This window comes from Crocodylus porosus, unplaced genomic scaffold (genome assembly GCF_001723895.1).
Source record: "Crocodylus porosus isolate Cpor-Errol unplaced genomic scaffold, CroPor_comp1, whole genome shotgun sequence".
Lineage (NCBI taxonomy): Eukaryota > Metazoa > Chordata > Crocodylia > Crocodylidae > Crocodylus > Crocodylus porosus.
Genome location: NW_017728906.1, coordinates 90,835,993 through 90,850,972, shown reverse-complemented (window position 1 = coordinate 90,850,972; position 14,980 = coordinate 90,835,993). Strand labels below are relative to the sequence as shown.

The 14,980-nt window shown below is 42.2% G+C and overlaps 1 long non-coding RNA gene across 2 annotated transcripts in view; it reads left to right on the top strand.

The window, feature by feature from the left end:
* The window catches only part of LOC109306268, a 35,740-nt gene extending 28,063 nt beyond the window's left edge, over positions 1-7,677 (top strand). Inside the window, exons 1-2 of one of the 2 annotated variants that reach the window (XR_002099923.1) lie at positions 5,211-5,253; positions 7,259-7,677. This is a non-coding gene — a long non-coding RNA (uncharacterized LOC109306268). Of the gene's footprint in view, positions 1-5,210; positions 5,254-7,258 lie in introns of those variants that run through there. The other variant, XR_002099924.1, reaches the window with a different exon arrangement.
* The last annotated feature ends 7,303 nt before the right edge of the window (positions 7,678-14,980 follow it).

The window sequence follows — 14,980 nt, the reverse complement described above, 5'->3', positions numbered from 1 at the left end:
CTCTGCTGCCCTAGCAATGCACCCCCTGCCCACCCACCAACAGCAGGGGCAGTGGCATGAGGTTGTGCCCCTTGGTGCTGCAGGACAGGCAGGGGGCATGTTGTCAAGGCAGCGTGGTGCTCACAGTGGAAAGGAGCTTCCTTTCCTGGTCCCGCTTTGCCCTGCCGCACTGGGTCCCATCTGCCAGGCCCACTGCTGCAGATGGGACCCAGATGGGACCTCCTAGGGGAGGGCAGCAGGGCAGAAAGCCCAAGCCTGCAGCAGGGAGCTTGCCCCATGCAGAGATCTGGGAGGCATGGTTCCCCTCTGCCCCTCCTGGGAGTATGCACAGCGGCAGGCAGCCAGCACCCTCCACCTAAGCCTGCAGGAAGCAGCCTGCACCCACCCTCCCATGGGCATTGCTTTGGCTGTGGAGGGGGTAACTGGGCTCTGACGCAGCAGCCACCACTTCCCTCAAGTGGGGGGTGGGGAGTGAGTTGCACCAGCAGAGCCAGGGCAGTGGGGGGGTGGGGAGTGAGGGGCACCAGCAGATCTGAGCAGCTGGTGGGGCGGCAGGGGCGGGACGAAGGTGGGATGAGGGACACCAGCAGGGCTGGGGTGCTGTGGCTTGGGAGTGAAGGGCCTGGACCTGCATTCTGTGACCTAAGGGGGCAGTGGGAGCTCTGAATTTCCATGATAGAAAACCCAAAATCACATACCGCAACATATAGGTATTTAGAATTTATTTTATTATAGTGACTGAGGCACTGGTAGGCTTCCAAATTGCTTTAAAACTGTAAATATATCAATAAAACATTGTGTTCAATTGATACTTATATATACAGTGGCATTTCATTTTAATCATGTACTTTGGGGTTTTAATCAAGAGAATTTGTATTTTTTTATCAGGGAAAACCAGGATCCTTACTTATCAAACTCCATACCTGGAAGAATGAATAACTCTTCCTAACCCACTCTCACATGCTGGAAGGGAAGAAAATGAGTTCCATCATCATCACCATCATAATCATAATCATAATCATAATCATAATCATAATCATAATAATAATAAGGGAATTCTGAAACTCATAGAATAATGCTCATCACAAAACCTTTCTGTGACCACAGCATTACCCCGAACACACTATTCAACTTAAAAAATATATTCCAGTAATGGAGACTGTACATAGCTTGGTTCCAATTTTAAAGGAATTACATTCAACCATTTTAAGAATGGCTAAAGATTATCTAATCCAATAGGTTTTCTGTTTTATTTTTTGTTTCTAGGATTTTAGGGTCATGCTACACATCCATCTATGTTAGCAGTGTAAATCAATGTGCCATCAGTAATATAATAGGGGTCCATTATTGAGTTACAGCAATCAATACTGATTTTGAATTTTATTATTGTCATCTCTTTGAATCACAAAAGGCTAAATTTGAAAGGGCTAATACTAACCCAATGACTGTTCCTAGACAGAAAATTCTATTAAGCAAGACTAAAGCTTCTAGCATAAAAACAAAAATAAAACCAGATAACAAAAGAAGCTTTCTAAAACTACCACAGTTTCCAAGGAACAATTGAGTACCTTCAAACTTTCTATGGTGTAACTGAGCCCAGAATATAATCATTAGGGTTTATTGGTTCTGTATATACTTTACCTAGGTGGATAAAAAATTATTTCCCCACAACACTCTAATGAAATGCAGAAGTTAAAAAACATGCACCCGCTATTCAAACTTGATCCTGTCCTGCTCTGCAGAACAGGCTGAAGTTACCCTAACATAAGTTAGGTTGCACAGCCCAGAGTTAACCCTTGCCTGAAGTGGCATAATTTTGAGACATTCAAAGGACACTTTGCATGAGTTAAGTAGCTTTAATATGTGGACACTCATGTTTTAAGTGCCCTTAATCTGGTCTAAGTATAATGTGTCAATTCACCCCATGCAGCCAGAGATGCTTCCCTTTAGTCCTGTATAAGGTTACCAGAGGATGTGATTTATAACTCAGAAATGCATTCAGTTTTTTTCCTATTGGCTACCCTTAGGTGGCTGGAGGCTGAGCATACTGACTTAATCAGCACTAAATTATTAGGGTCAATTCAGCTTCAGTACCTTCAGTACGTCATGTCCATTTGTATCACATCTGAACCAGACTCCTTCCTTTAGGTACATAAATAGGCAGTAGATAACTGAGCCCTTTCATTTTTGAAAATTGGGTCCTTTCAATCCTTTTGAAACCTGACCTTTGTGTACGCTGTTTTACTTTAATTTGATCTCATTCTTTTTTATGGGATAGCTGAAGAATGGATCTACAATGCACTTATGTGCATACTAATGTTATTAAATATTCTGTGCTTTCTTCTTTTTTTTTACAAATTCTGTAGTCACTGGTCACATTTACACATGCGCTTTATTGAGGAGTTGCCTAATTAGCTCTGTAGTTAAGCATCACTGTCTACATGAGTACCCACATTAGGGCGCAGTAGATTTATTAACTCTGCTGTAAGATAGTGCTGTTGGGGACAGTACTATCTTATGGCAGAGTTTACCTGTGGTAAAATGAACATGTAAACACTGACCCAGGAGTACATTGCACCTGGTCAACCCAGGCAGGAGAGGGCCAGACTGCTGCCTGTCACCTAGCCACAGGGCTCCACATGCTAGGGCATTCTTGTGACCCAGCCAGTGCCTTCACTGCTTGACACAGCCTTCTGGAGCCTGGAGATAACCCCTGCCATCCCAGGGCTGCTCCACCCTAGCTCAACATGCTGTGATCCCAGGCACATGTGACATCGCTGCACCTGGGAGCAGCTGACTCTGGTGTGAACTGCTCTGGAATTTATCACATTGCCTTAATGACACATGTAGATGCTCCCACTCAGTCAGAAATACAACTGATATTGAAGGAGACAGCTCAGGTCTTCAAGAGAAATCAATGGGAGTTCAGCACTTAATTACTTCTGAGGATCTGGGCCAATATGATTAGAGGTTGTTCTTCAGTGAATACTTTTGCTTTCATCACCAGCAATTAGATCTGCCCGTCTGCATTCGTGTTGTTCATGCTCCTAGCTTCAGTAAATATAATTTGCAGTACCTGGCACAGAAAGCTGTAACAGGCCCTAGCAATTTTTTATTTAACATAAAGACTAGGGTTTTTCAAGCATATGTCATCCCTACAAGAACGTGCCAATGACTCCACACAGCAGCAACATCTATAGGTCAAATCATGAAAATGCTAAGGACTTTACATGTTTAGTCCCTTTGTTCCTGGTGGGACTACTGAGGTGTAAAAAGTTACCCAACATGTGAAGCTGTTACTGTGGCCAATGCCTTAACTGTTACCACTAGTCACAATCTTCCTAAAGAAGAAAGAAATCAATCAGAAACTCTGAGTCAGATAAAATCCTGTAAAACTCTGGTTGAAGAATCTTTCCTGGTTCTGAAAGACTAATTGTGGAGAGGTACAGATGGCACATAACATTAAAAAGTTGGCAGAGCAGCTTTAAAACTAAAAATGGAGACAAAGCCAACAGGTGTGGAACAATGCACAGTTTGGATTGATACACTCTATAAGGGTGAAACAATGAAAAAAGGGGGATAAGGAAACAGAGTGAAGACAAGAACAAGTAAATAACTTAATGAGTAGAAGGTCACACAGAAATATCCCACTAGGCAACAATAAAAAGTACACATGCTTTTATACTAATGCTAGAATATAAGATTAAAACCAGGAGAACTTGAATGCTTATCAGTAAATAATGATTTTGACATAGTAGGTATCTCTGAAACATGGTGGAATGAGGAAAATCGGTGGAATGCTCTAACACTAGGATACAAATTATACAAGAATGGTAGAGTATGTCATACTGGTGGGGGAGTGGTACTTTACATCAAAGACTGCATTGAATCAAATAGGGTAGATTTTTCAATTGATAAGAGAGGTAAATCTATGCATGATTAGGGAGCATGCAGGGAGCCTGGTCTGATGCGCTGGAAGTCCAGCAAGTAAACTGATGTGCTCTGGCAGCCTCATGCGTCACATGTATCAGCGGCACAGCACGTCTCTGTGCTAAGAAAATGGCTATGGTGCGCTTTGAAATAAAACACGTTTAATGTGCTTTAGTTCAAAGCGCCCCACTGCCATTTTCTCAGCGTAGGGGCATGCTGTACCACTAATGCATGTGATGAGTGGGCTTTTTTAATTAGCGTGGTTTGCTAATTAAAAGTACTCAGTGCTGCGTTGGGAGCTCACGTAAAAATGCCCTTTGTGGATAGAAATCCTGGGTCTCAATAGAAAAATGTACATCTAGGGATATACTATCAACCTCCAGACCAGGGTAGCAGCAGTGAGCTAGAAATTCTAATGGAGTTGAGAAAACCTATGACAGCAGAAAACACAGTAATAAAGGGCGACTTCAACTCTTTATAAATAGAATGGGTCAATCTAGTATCAGGCCAGGATGCAGAAACCCAGTGTTGTGATCTTGGGCTCCCCTTGCTAAACTTTGATCCTATGGCTGGGATCCCCGGGAGCTGAGCAAGTCAGCACTATGCACCCCTGCAGCTGGGAGCTCTGATCAGCTGACAGGGCTCCCAGCCAGCCATCAGTGTTCAGAGCTCCCAGCCACAGGGGACAGCAAGCTGGGAACTTTGTGGCTGGGTTCCTGTGGCTGGGAACTCTGTCAGTTGATTGGGGCTCCCAGCCAGGCAGCTTACTATGCTCTCCCAGGTGGGACCCACGATCAGCCGATCAGTGCTCCCACACTCTGGCAGACAAGGTTTTTTGGGTAAATCCTTTATTAGACCAACTCAAATGATTGGAAAAATTGTTCTTAGCAAGCTTTCAGGCACAAATGCCCCTTGGTCTGGCTGAGGTAGTGTCTGTAGCTGGTCTGTGCCAGTATGTATGCAAGAAAGCCAGTCAGTTAAAATGTAAATTAAGGTGATCAGTAGGTAAAAGACAGGTGGAGGGGAAGGAAGGGGGAATGAATGTAGCTGTAGTCAAAGGATGGGAGACAGGCGGGTATGGGGGAAGGGAATGAGAATAACTGGTAAGCAGTGGAGGGTTTACCTGGGGAGTCAGATGTCAGACAGTTTATAATGTGTCATAAATTCAATGTCTGTATTTAGTTCATGATTTTTTGTATCCAGTAGGTTGATGAAGTGAAGTTCATGGGCCTGTCTGTGGAAGGTATTTTGTAAATTCCCTTTGAGGATTACAACTGAGACTGGAGACAGAGTGCTTTTCTTGTGAAAAATGAGCCCCCACAGGTAATTGGGTATTTTTGTCTTTGATAGATTTTCGGTGTGCATTCATTCTGGCGCACAGTTGTTGCTTTGTTTCTCCCACCCTCTGGAGCACACTGGTCGCATATTCAGTTAAAGGTGTGATAGGAACCAGGGACAAAGTTCTTACATATATAATAACTGTCACTTATTTTTGGTTTTATCATGCCATAAATTGAATGAATGAGCGCCGTTACTTCAGATGTGATTATCAGTTAATAACATATTGAGTGTAATGTGTTTCAGGGGCCAGAAAGATTAAAGCGTGTTTGTATTATAAGAAAATAGGGCCAGAGGAGATTGAGAGAGCAATGAGAAGAGTAAGGGAGGTGGGACAAGAGCAAATGTTGGTGAAATCATGAGATGGGATAGAAGTCCTTGGGGCAGTTGGAGGGATTAGAGAAGAAGAGAAGATAAAAAACCTCTGTGCCTGTGATAGGGGAGATTTGGGTAGAATTGCATGAGTGGGAGTAGGAAGGGAAGGAAAACTAAGGGGAAAAGGAAGTAACAGTGTATTTTATCATCTTCCTCTGCAAGGAACTGATGAGATTCTGTGGAATAAGGAAAGTGATGAATAGCAAATCAAAGGTGGCAAAAATGCTGTGGTGCTGTGGGCATGGATCTAGTCAAATTGGAGAAACAGAGTTGCTTAGTAAGGAAGAAAAGAGAACTGAAGGAGGAGAGAACAAATCTGCAGTGAAAGAAATGAGTCTGGTCTTAGGATTTTTGCCAGTGATTATCTGCAGTATGAGAGCAGGAGCTGAGGGAGCAGCTCTTGGGGGCGAGCCGGTCTGGAATGGTGAGAGTAGGGCGACAGAGTCCAGGGTGGTAGGGGGGAAGCATGCAGAGAATCAACAACCGTATGATGGAAGAGAGGGCAGGGATGAAAGGCCTGAGAGTAGCCAAGAAATCATCAGTGTTGATAGACTGGAAGTCATGGAAAGGCCACGGGTACTTATGGATGAGGCTGAAAGAGACATAGTGATAATTAGAGTGAGAACCTCAGCAACACAGAAGTCAGAGGGGGAGCAGTGGCTAGTGAAGACCAAGTCAAGTAATTATCCCTTTGATGAGTGGGACTGCTGAACAAGAGCTGCTGGCTGAATGAAGAGGTGAGGGCAGTGAAATGTGCAGAAAGGGGGTGATGTGGATTATTGATAAGGACGTTGAGAACACTGGATCCATGTGGAAGATTGTGGAGCGGAAAAGAGTGAGTCAGAGCCGGCCTTAGGGGTTGGTGATGTGGGTGACTGCTCAGGGTGCTGTGGTCAGGGGGGTGCCACACACATGCACACACACACGCACACACAGCAATGCTCTCTCCCTTCCCTGTCCTGCCCCAGCTGGAGGCAGGAGGAGTGATGCCTAGCCTAGCGCCCCCACCTCCTGCCACTGCTCAGGAGGAGCCAGGTAGGGCAGTGTAGGAGGCTTTGCCTCCCCATTGGGCTGAGCCCCATGTTCCTGTTCACCTGCCTCTGCTGCAGCAGCACGGCTGAGTTGGGGGCGAGGAGGCACAGGGGTAGGGTGCTGGGGGGCTGCCAGGGCGGGGCATTAGGGGGCACCAAAATACAAGTTTGCCCAGAGTGCCATTTTCCCTAAGGGCACCTCTGGAGAGAGTCAAGAATCAAAATCAGTGAGAGAGAATGAATGTGCTTACCTCCTGTTGGTGAGCCTTCTTTATTTAGAGAATGCTGAGTTCTTTTTCTCCAGTAACTTTGAGTCCTTTTTAACCCTATAATTATACCTGTTTGCACTCATTTAGCTTTATAAGCCTCAGAGGAAGATCATAAGCACCCCCTCCATGCAATCCTGCATTTTTTTCTTGCTGTTAATTTAATGCTTATGAAGAGCCCATTAATTTGTATTGATCCTTTTTTCTTTCCTTACAAGCTTCAACCAAATTAGTATATAGAACAGATGGGAGCCTTCAACTCATTATAGGAAGCTAGTTTAATACTGACCCCGCCAATCTGTTCTATTTCTACCTCAGAGACAGAAGATTTTCCGCAGAGAGTTTATCTATATGCATCAGCTGTTGTGCACGTATCTAGATGACAAGAAGTTCTGAAGTTAGTGAGGCAGAACAAAGGGAAATGAAAACGTTATAATATGGATGAACAGAGGACCTTTTGGCATGCTACCAAGCAGCAAGCATAACTAGACTGAATTTATAACCCTGCTACAGTTATGCAAGAAAAAAACCTGACAACATACGTACACAGCTCAATATTCCTAGGAGTTCGACCTGTTTGTGTTAAAAAAATTAAGAAGGCTGATGCATAAACCACCTCTTCTAAATTTAATCAGTCTGGGACAATTAAAGTAATTTTATGTTTTTTACTTCAGCACTCCTCTGAAACTACAGCATCTGGATAACTTTAATTACTGATTTGGCTCAGTAAAACAAAAGGAAAATGTATATGTGTATGATTAGCAACTTCCTTTTTTTCATTGGGATTTCCTTCTTTGCCCCTCTTTAATAGCCATTCTTTTGGCTTCCTGGCAGTTTCCTATATTGGTTAATATAACAAAAAGCCTTAATTGGAATAAAGATCACTAAATGAGGTACAAATGAAACTTGAAAGAGTAGGATGTGCAAAATATATTGTGTTCATTTGTTAAATAAAATAATTATCTGTTACTCCCACCAGCTCTGTTGATAATAATTAGTGAAAATGTGTAACAGCAAGATTTATGCAGAAGAAATTTGAATCTGAAAAGAGACATCTCTTGAAAGGAAAGAAAATGCAGGATGGTGATAGCATAAACTAAGGTTCCTTTTTTTTTAATTTCTTTCTTCCTTTCTGTGCATCTCTGGGTGATTTGGGTCCAGCACGCCTGCGTCCTTGCCACTTGGCTTGACACGGTGTGGCAGAAGCACATAGAAGCACTGGTGCTCATGGCAGCCTACCTTGTGTGGTGCACAATTTATAAGCCCCCCATCTCCAAAAAGACCAGTGACCTCTGGTTGCTACATGGGATACTGGCCGCCGGCACTCTTGTCCGCCACGTGGACCCAGCTGCGTCAGCAGCCTGTCCCTTTTGTCTGGGGGGAGTGGAGGAGGACCTTAACCATGCCTTCCCCAGATGCCTTCCTGGCTGTCACAGCTGTTTGCTGCCCTCAGCGCTTTGCTTGAGGTGCTAGGTTTGGCCTTCTCAGGGGCAACTTACTTGTGCTCCTTCCCCTACCGGGCAGCCAATGTGGGTATCAGCTGCCTGGCCAACTTCTTACTTTGCCAGGCTTAGATGGCTGTCCTCAAGAGCTGCAGGAACTGGCTTGCCGGGGCTAGCTCAGACGATGCCCTGCAGCTCTTCCAGTTTTTAGTGTGGGCATGGCTGTTGCTGGAGTTTGAGCACGCTGTCCTCCAGCAGACGGCGCCCACCTTCCAGGCATGTTGGGCAATTCAGGGGGTGCTCTGCAGTGTTGAGGGCGGCCATTTAGTCCTTGCACTGTGATACTGCTAGCCCCCTTCCTGGGGTACCAGCAGGGGTCTCAGCAGGCCGATGTTAAACTGGATATTTTTGTTTTTGGACTGTGAGTGCAGGGCTTGCAAGCCAAAGCCCCAGGCTCTGTGTGTTGTACCTGGGCCTGTGTGTGGGTAGTGTTTTATTACTTTGTTGGGTTGTTACCCCTTCTTCCCCTTAATAAACCTTCATAAAAGTAACAAAAGAAGTCTGTTTCTTTCTTTCTTTCTTTCTTAAATGGAAGTTGGCAACACCTTAAAATCAGAAGTTGGCTAAAGGCTGCATGCAGCTGGTCAGGACAAGCTTCTGCTGGGTTTACTGCTTTTGCAGGACTGTGGAGCTCAGGAGATGAATGCCACCCCCATTTCCCTCCCTACATTTCCCCCTGCCAATGAATCCAGCCGAGGGGGTGAGACAAGGGGTCCAAACAGTGGTGGGGTTCACTCCCTGGGCTCAAAAGCCCTGCAAAAGCAGTGGCTCTGGCAGGAATCTGCCCAACCAGCTGGTGAGCTGAAAGAGCTCAATGCACAGGCAGAGTTCTGGCAGGAGTCCATGCTGGCCAGCACAGGAGACATGACAGGGAAATGGTGCTAGGGGATGGACCACTCACATAGGTTTCATGGGCTGCATGTGGCCACCAGGCTCCAAGTTGAGCACTATGGGAAAACTGTTAGAAGTAAGTGTAATTTATAAATTATTTCAAATCACAAGCTCTGAACCTGAAAACATTGAAAGCATGACTTTATTCATGTGACTAGTCCCATAATGATAGCTACTCATATAAATAAAATTAAACTTATGCTTGATAGGTTGCAGGGTCACATCCCAAAAGTTAATTATGAAATTGCAACAAGACATATAAACAGCTGTAGTAATTAACACATATTTCTAATACTTATTTTTTTAAAAGGGCATCTAGCATTTCATGCAACATAGAAAGTCTAATTTAATTGCACACTGGACAATAACTTATTATCTATCTTCCCTTGCTTTTCATTTGCATGAAGACAGGGAATTTTGTTTCTTAAAATGTTCTCCTTGTGCCAGTTCTATAATGATATTGTCATTTTTGGAGCAACCAATTGTCAAGTCAGTTGGAAGATTATTTTATCAAAGAAAAGCTATTAATTCACTTCAAGTAACTAATTATCGGCCCTCACCCCATGCCACCAGAAATGCATTCTTTTTATTTCCACCCACCCAAAAACTTCCTTATTATAAAGTATTCATGTTGTTTCATTAGAAATAATCATTCAAAGAAGAAAAACAAATCCACATCTGGCACAAAAGATTAGGATTTCAGGTGAGGAATAAACAGCAGGGTCAAACAAGATCCTATTTCCATAAACTGGGGAAAATAATATAGGAGATAGAGGAAAATATTTTTTAAGCAAAATATTTATTACAAATAAATAAACAAACAAGAAAGGAAAATGGAAAGAAAAAGAAAAGAAAGAAAGAAAAATCTGTTAGACATTGGTGTCAGATTCGTAAATTTTTTTAATATAAAGCTATAACAGAACACAAGCATTTTAAATATAGATTATTTTAGCTATGAATTGAAGTCGTACCTTTATTTTAGATATTGGTTTTCATTATATGATATGAATAAACAAGAAGACAAACACTTAAGCAGTAATGATTTTAAGCAAAGAGAGCCTTTTCTTTCAGTTGATCTGATCCATTTTCCATATTAATGGTTTTGCAGAAAGAAGAACATTCAAAGGATAAGATGATTGCAAACAGCCTGGTTTTAATTTTTCCTTCTGGCAGTAAGTGAAGACTGAATAAAATGTAATATTGGCAATGTATATTGATTACACCATTATGGTTTCCTGCTGTTATGTTTTTCAAAGAAAGAAAGCAATTAACAGTGAAAATAATTACAGATTTAAAAAAACAAAAACAAAACCCAAACCCCACAGTTGATCCAGATGTTCCACAACACGTACTTCATCTAACAGGACTAAGTGAATAACGGTTGAGTCTGGGTCCTAGTCCCTATATCATAATAGCCAATCACAGCTGAAGTAAACTGGATCTATACTGGTACAGGGATCCATGGGACCTCATCTTTTGGTTACACTGCCTCTCTCTGGCCATACTCCTTATGCATGAGTATAATGATTGAAAAGAAAAAAATCCACAAAACTAACGTGCCTCCTCATTGATACATAATATTTTTGTCTTTCTATTCCACAATTTTTTGTCAAATGTGCTGTGGTCTGTTTTTAATCATTAGATATGGGTATGAACCTAACTCCCAAAAGCTCCTAAAATTTTGGACAATCAGAATTAGATCCTCATCTGAAGTTTGTATCTGAAGCAAATCAATGTCAACTTTACAACTCTCTAAGGAACTTACATAGCTGCCATTACCATTACATCTGAGCACCTCACATCTACAAATTATTGATCTTAACAGCAAGAATACTTGTAAGTAGGGAAGAGTTGTTATCCTTGTTTTACAGTGGTGGACCTGAGCTACAAAGAGACTAAGGACTGGAGGTAATAAAAAGGCAACCAAAAGTTAGATGGTAGAGCCCAGCTCTCTAGCTCTTCTGTTGAATGTGTATCACAGTGCAGCAAAGAATTCAAGATTCAGGAAGCCAAAAATAAAGCACGAAGGGAAACTTTGCTTTGCAGCCTATTACCATGTTTACTCATATACAACATGCCCCTGAATAAGATGCACATCCTGTTTTCTAAAGGCAGAATGAAAAAAAAAAGTTCTTTCCTTGAAAATATTGGTAAATACAGTATTTTCCCAGGGAAAACACAGGCAGCTGAATCTGGAGGAGGGAGAGAAGGCAAAATATTTTCTGTGAAACCTCTAGCTGCAGGATGCTGTGTGTGCTGCTGTCTGAGTCAAACTACCTAAACCCTCTTCTCTTCTAGAGCCAAGCTGTGTGGGCAGTCAGCAGCACCTGCAGATTCAGCTGAAGGGTCCAGCTCTGATTTAGGAATAAAGGCTAGGTACAGGCATTAAAAGAGCCTGAGGCAGAATTGATTTAAGTATCTGGTTTTCTGTAAGCAGCATAGATCAGTAGCAGTTTAGATCAGTAGCAAACAGAACATATTCACCCTTTGGTAGGCAGACCAAATCTTAAAACGGGTTCTGTCATTTTTAAACCGGTCTGCGTGCTGAGCTTCTGTTCTGTTACAGGTTTTTGAACACTTGTACAGGTAAAAGTATAACATGTGCACCTAGACAAAATGGAGCCAAGCCCTGGGACTTCTGTTGAGTCTGCAGATCATGTCTGTTGAGGAAAAGAGAAAGAGTCCACTGTTGGCAGCTAAGGAGCCCCTTGTGTAACACATGCAGCTTTAATTTCTCTTTTTCACTTGGCACAGGGTCCTGTAGCACAAACGGCTATTACTTAATGTGTAGCACCCAAATTTCCAGCAGCTGATTTTTGGAAAAAGCTGTGTATTGTATGAGAGGAAATATAGTAATCCAGGCATTCAGGTGGGAAGGGGAACTCTTTGGGCATTTATACACGTGGCCCAGCAATGTGGGGGGTGCACTTTAATTAGAGTAGCTCATCAAATGAGCTTTAGTTAAAGCACCCCTGCTGCCATTTTAAAGCAGAGGGACACCGATACATGAGATGCTGGAGGCTGCTGGAGTATGGTAATTACTATGCTCCAGCAGACTTGATTAATTGAGTCTGCTCTTACGCGCTGTAACTATAGTATGTCGGAGCAGCCTTTCTTCTCATGTACAGGCACCCCTGTGTTCTGGTCCCTGGCTCCAAAGGACCATTTATGCATTTTATGCATTTGATTGTTTTCAGTGCAGACTCTCAGGCAGGTGCCATAAATACAAAGCCATGTATCTTTCTGAGATCCCTCTGTCTGGCCCCTTAATTGTGAAAAACTTTGATGCACAGAATCAGGCCTGCAACCTTGGTGTAAGCAGCACAGCTACCTACCTCAACCAGCCACTTTTCTCCTTAAAACATCAGTCACTACCTGAATCTCCTCATTCCCTGATCCCTGGCTCCTGTCATCTGATCTTCTACTTCCCCTATATAAGACCAAGGAGAGAAATGGGAAATGTCTGAGTAATAGAGTGTTTTCTGATCCTAGACCACATTCTGATAAACTCTGTTCACCCCTTGATTTCCTGAGTTGGCTCACTTGTGAACTCTACTCTTATCTTGACCCCTTGGCTTCCTGACCCAGCTTGTGCCTGGACTATGCTTGTTCTTTCCAACTCTGACTTTTACCCTAATCCAGCAATCTTGAACCCAATCTGGCCTCCATCAGTCCTGGTACTGATGACGAGGCATAACTTTAAAAGAAAAGAGCATGAGTTCTCTTCCTAAAAAGAGCCTATAACAGCCTGGTGGTTGTTACTACTAGGATTCATTTTGCCAAAGCCCTTCAAGGATTGACAGTAAAAAAGATGGAATACTCTTCTGGGCAGGAATTTCTTATGTGGTGAAGTATCTCTGGGCTCCGTGATAACACAAATTACCTTCAAAAAAGACAGGAGCAGGGTCCCAGGTTTCAGGTGTTAAAACTTGCTTCCTCCTTGTAAAATTATGAAGATTTCATTTTTAAAAATGGCTAAAATTCCATATCTTTCATGTGACAGGTATCCAGGTTGTAGCTGTATTGGTCTAGTGGCAAAAGGAATCAGAACTCCTGCTAGAGGTGATACTTTTATTAGACAAACTAGATTTTTGCAAAAAAATTTTTTACTCTTCTGTGAACTGTGAAACATAACCAGAAGAAACTGTGACTTTATATCCTGCTTGCCACCAAACAACTTTGTGGTAAACAGACTATTTCAACTTTTCTTTGAGCCTAATCTGCATAAAATGAAGTGTTCCAGACAGGAGATTTTATCACACCTTCTACTCTCCTATGAAACAACTTTCATTTCTGCCTTGGAGAACTTTTACAGTCTTTTCTCCTGTCCTTGAAGAAGGGTGCCTGTTGCCCGAAAGCTTGCTAATAAAGCCTTTTTTTGTTTAAAAAATCTAGTTGGTCTAATAAAAGATATCACCTCTACCATGAGTTCTGATTCCTATAGTATTTGAATACTTTCAGGGTCAAGCAACAACTGAGAGGACTTTTTGGACTGTAATTTAGGTACCTAAATTCCAGGTAAGCCCTGCATGTTAGGAGCCCAAGGCCTTTACTGGAGCTAAGTGATTTATGGAGTATCTGTGGCAAAACAAGCAGCTGAATGCAGTTTGTACAAGACCTAACGTCTAAACTAGTAATTTAACCATGGAACTCCCTTTCTTACAATTTATTTGCACAACTTTCTGGCATGTTAGTCATTCCTATAAAGAACTTAATAGAAACCAGGACAATTACATTTTATTTTACTTTATGTCATTAATTGTTACTTTAGTCACAACACCAGCAATATGAGACTGAATATACCCTTTCTTCAGACAAAAATCTGGTTGAAATCAATTGGGTATTTATCAGAAGAAGTATTACAGTATTTAACCCATCAGGTGAAATCATGGCCTTATTAAAGCCAATGGCAATACTCCCAGTGACTTAAATGTAGCAGGATGTCGACTGTAGTCCTTTCAGTGATTAACATTCTAAAAGCGGTTTCCTCCCCATGAGCAAATGTATGCTAATATTCACATACATGTTGTCTGGTCTTTGAAACTTTCTAATCAATTTAATATAATAATTCCTAAAGGTATTAATTAAGATTAGAGCTTCATTAAAGATTCATTAGGCACCATTTATAGGAAGACAAGATCTCTGTGCAAGGAACTTACTATTATAGAAAAGACAAAATAAATTAATTTAACAAAAAGTAAGATGGGAATGAGGACATGGGTAATGATAAAATCATTTTTTACATATGAGTACAATGCAGTTTCACTTCATATATATATATCTATATATATCTATATATAGATATATATATATGTTATCATCTTAAGATGTCCTTTCAAACTCCAAGTCATCTCAAAGCTGGTATCAAGAAGGGTAGGGCATGCGTAGGTGTGCTCACATATGCATTAAGTTGTTATTGTGATAGTTTATGTTAGGGTTCTCCAACTTCTAAGATATGAGGGGCCACAAGCCAGAGGCCACACCAGCACAAGCCAGCCCTGGTTTATGGGAGTAACAGGGTTACAATTTTTACACACATTTTGTGTAGCACCTGCCCAAAGTCATAGTTTCATAGTCGGTAGGGTCGGAAGGGACCTGAGCAGATCATCAAGTCCGACCCCCTGCCATGGCAGGAAAAAGTACTGGG